This window comes from Anser brachyrhynchus (assembly GCF_964034855.1).
Source record: "Anser brachyrhynchus genome assembly, chromosome: 5".
In the NCBI taxonomy this organism is placed as follows: Eukaryota; Metazoa; Chordata; class Aves; order Anseriformes; family Anatidae; genus Anser; species Anser brachyrhynchus.
In genome coordinates this window covers 60950053-60954120 of record NC_137699.1, presented here as the reverse complement: position 1 = coordinate 60954120, position 4068 = coordinate 60950053, and the positions used below count along the sequence as shown (strand labels likewise).

Sequence of the window (4068 nt, the reverse complement as noted above, 5' to 3'; positions counted from 1 at the left end):
ACCCTTGTCTGTGCCGTGCCTGGTTCACTGTCACCTTGCTGAGATGGCAAAAGATGAACGAATGCAATATTCAAGGTGGAGCCTGTCACAGTCTCATGTAGCTGTCTGGTGAGGCTTGCTGGCTGACTCTCTGCTCCTGATCAAATGTTTCTTAGCATTCTCCTTGCACAGGGTTTTCTGACAGCAACCAAGCTTGGCGCTGACGTTTCCATAGCACTGTCTGATGTAGTTGCCTGTTTCCCTTTGTGGTGTCACTTACACTTTAGTTTAATGTAGATTTTACAGGGATTCAACTGATCTACCGCTGAAAAGGAAGTTACCATCCCTAAATGGCACTTCAGCAGCTACTTTGTGTGTCTGATCCTAGCCCACACCGGTTGCATTAGCTCATACTGACTCGAAGGTATTTCTTTCATCTTTTAGAACAGCCTCTCCCACAGTCTGAGCCCCCAGATCAGCTGCTGAGTGGAAGCTCGGAGCTGCTGTAGGCAACTTGATCCCTCTAGGTTATGTGCCCATCTCCTCACATCATTGGCAAAGAGCCTAGCAGACGCATGGCAAAAGTCATGGCAGCATCGGGGAAGTCCCCAGAGCACTGGGGCAACTGCCTGAAGAGTCCACTGCATGCATTGTCCAGAGGCTTTGCAGAAAATTAGTCAAAGATGTAGACAAACGGACAATGCTGTAACTAATAGGAGGTTATGTTGGCTTCTGTAGAACTAACCGAAAATGTTGCCAGCTGGACACAAGAAAGGAAAAGTAATACCGAATAATTTATTTTAAAATAAAACACACATATGTTGCAAAGTGACTGGATTAAAGCTTTTGGGACTTGGGGAATTTTGAGGAATGCGTGTGAAATTCAAAATCTGCAGTGCGCTGAGTTGAAGATTAGGCTGTTTCCAACTTTGATATTTCCTAGCTCTCCCTCACCTGCCTTCAAATGGCCCTGGGCAGTTTAGGCTGTGTTATCAGATGTGCGCTGGACATGTCTGATGAATGCCAAGATCCCACAGTTTGAGCAGACAGCTACTGCTCTGATCTGAATTGCTGCAGACTTTGAACAGGCTGCGCTTAAGCTGGAAGTGGGTGGTCTGAGTTGTCTGCAGACAGTCTGACTTGAGAGGGATCTTATTCCTGGAGCATATCTAACGCCATATATCAAAAGTTACTTTGATTCTTATCAATATTCTGGAGGCAAAACTTCAAAATATGCCATTAAAACAATGAGGCATGACTGATCTTTGTAAGAACTCTTGGGAATTTATTGTTCTCCTAAAGTCAAACAACCTAGGAACAGAAAATATGTTTTCTGAGTAGATATCTAGGTTAAAGCAACATCCTCTGTGAAAAAAATAAAATACAATAAAAAAAACAACAAACCCTTTGGAAAGTCGATTCTTCAGACCTTCCGGACACTGCTTTTGTTGCACTGAGCAGCCTCCTCCTTTGGTAAAGCAAATCTCACAGTGCAGTTGAAAATGACCTCCAGCAAGAGACGATTCTTTCAGAAAACAGCCAGCAAACACCTTATTAAAGAAAATATCCTCATTCCTTAAGTGACACGCAAGCTGAAATAATGGGCTTGTGCCATCTTCTCAATTTCTTCATAATGTATATTCAAAGCCCAAGGGGATTTTGCAGAAAGAGAGGAGGGCACGGGTGGTCAGAGGGTAGATATGTAGCTATGTAAATCCAAAGACTGCTGTTATTTCATGCTCACTTATATTAGCTGAAGATAATATAAGTTCCTGCCCCACACACATCAGAGATTCAAGTTGTGTTTGTAGTACTCTGTTGCTTGAAAATCTCTCTGAAATAAAGAAAAAAGAAAAAGATTTACTTTTTTTTTTTTAATATACAAGAAAAAATAGGGAGAGGGAAAACTGCTGGGAGTTCTCTGCTCTCCTCAACTCTAACTTCTTTTGCTCGGGTGAAATTAATACAGTGTGTAAAGTTGGAAGTCTCCTGATGAAAATTCAACAGACAGTAGGTAAAAGAAACCATTATCTAAACTTCTTGTTTGTTTCATTGGCAGGGGAGATGTAAGGATGGTGGCAGAGAAAAACGCTACCAGTTCTTCCACAGACCTCATCGACTGTATTTCAAAACACCAGGGCTCACAGGCTGGACATCTGCATCCCTTCAGGGTCCGTCCTGAAATACTGGTTGGCCAAAATCTCCACAACTGCTTTGGGAAGTAGCCAACAACTCTCTCATTTCAGCTGTAGCTTTTGGTTTGCATGTGCATGGCAGAATGCAAAACGCGTTTTAGTTTGCTTTTCAACCGCGCTTTTTAAGATGTAATGGTTGATGATTTAAGCAGTTTTGTTCTGGAGATAGGCTTCTTAAAAAAAAAAAAAAAAAAAAAAAGAATCTACATCTCCTTATATAATCATTCATAATAAAGAACAACGTATTTCTGCAAGCACTTTGGGTTTGGGTTTTGTTTTGTTTGTTTGTTTCTGATTTCACATTAAATTTACTGGCCCCAAACCCTGAGCTGTGTTTTTGTATTTGGGCTTTTACCAGCAGTAGAATGTCTCCTATAAACATGTTGTTAACTTGCTGGCATTATAAGCATTTCCTCCTCCATAGCTTTGCTGTGAAAGGACTTGGTAGATTTACATGAGCCTAACACACTTTCCTAGTGACACAGTTTTTCTGGTGACAGCATTTCCTGGAGGGCGCAGGCCTGTCTCCATGGTTTACACTATCTTCTGCTAGTGGGGAAAAGAATAGACATCTGTGTTGGTCAACCTATACAAAGAACAGCTGTTTTAGTCCCTACAGAGGTATTTTCCCCTTGAAGAGGATTGTTTGGTCTTGTCCTTACCGCTAAATTTTTTTTATCTTTTTCTCAGCCCCAGGGGAACCAGCGCTCATCCAATATCCTGAGGCAAAAGTATAAACGAGACAGTAAAACTGAAGTGCCCTGTGAGGTAAATGTGCAGGGGTCAGCTTCAGTGCTGTGCCCTGACCTTGGTGAGGTTACTCACCGTAAAACTCCGTCTTGGCTGCGTTGTTTACTTCCAAAGAGCTGCTGGCCATTTACTGTCACCCTCCAGGAAAAAGAAATATAATTGTTTTGCAGTAGTGGAGGCAGGTCTTTGGAGATCTGACAAAACCTCAGCGTCTGGGTGCACTGTCAGAATTTGATCTTTAACTCCTGCGAGCAACTTCAGGAGAAATATATTTGGGAGAGCACACACTGGAAAAATAAGCAGGACCAACAAACCCTCCCTGCTGTTTCCCTGCTCCACTTCACCACGTTGTCCTGGGGAAGTCCTCACGTGGATCCATCCTGGAGCTGGAGGAGATGAAGTCCACTGCCAGGCTATTGAATTCTCACAGATCCAGAAGGACGGTGGCATTACCAATGGTTTTACATTATTCTGGCCGAGTGGCTTCATTTTAAAGCAAGTGCGTGTGGGGTTTTGCTGCTTTGCTCTGCATTTAGAGGTATTGGGACGGGGTTGCTGACGGGGCCGTTAGCACGTCTGCGCGTGCTGGCTGCCGGGCTCGGCGGGAGGACGGAAGGCAAGTGCCGATGGAGACTATTTTAAACAAAAAGCAGAGTGGAGACAGGCCAGAAACCACACTGCAGAGGTCCTCGGGGAGCCGCAATAATTCCTCTTCCTGGCCAAAGGCTACTTCCTGCTTGTCTGAGCAAACAATCCTGCCCAATTAGCGGGGTCCTCAGGCATCTCAGAATTAGGATTTGGCACCAGTGCTGCTGTGCTCCTGGAGAGGAGGCTCACCCCCATCCTGTCCTCTGCAAATGGGGCTGTGCAAGGCTGCTTCTTTTGCAAATCCTCAGAGGGCTGCTGGGGCTGCAGCCCTTCACCACACCCAGCGCTGAGAAACTGGGCTGAACACCAAAATATCTGTCTCTGACTTCAAGCATGATAGGGAGACGGGACCTTAGCTCTTGCTTTCCCAGCCAGTCTCCCCGTCAGTGGAAAAATCACAAAGTGCTCAGCTGTTGTGGTTTGCAGTGCTAATATTTCAAGCCTGAGGAAGGGTTTGTTCCTGAGACAAAGATTGAAGTCTTTCAAATTGTATCAG

At 44.4% G+C, this 4068-nt stretch overlaps 1 long non-coding RNA gene across 1 annotated transcript in view; it reads left to right on the top strand.

Moving 5' to 3' along the window:
* The window catches only part of LOC308196023, a 26624-nt gene extending 23927 nt beyond the window's left edge, over positions 1 to 2697 (top strand). The window contains exon 5 of the long non-coding RNA XR_013952029.1: positions 2039 to 2697. This is a non-coding gene — a long non-coding RNA (uncharacterized lncRNA). The remainder of the gene's footprint in view (positions 1 to 2038) is intronic.
* Positions 2698 to 4068: the final 1371 nt, after the last annotated feature.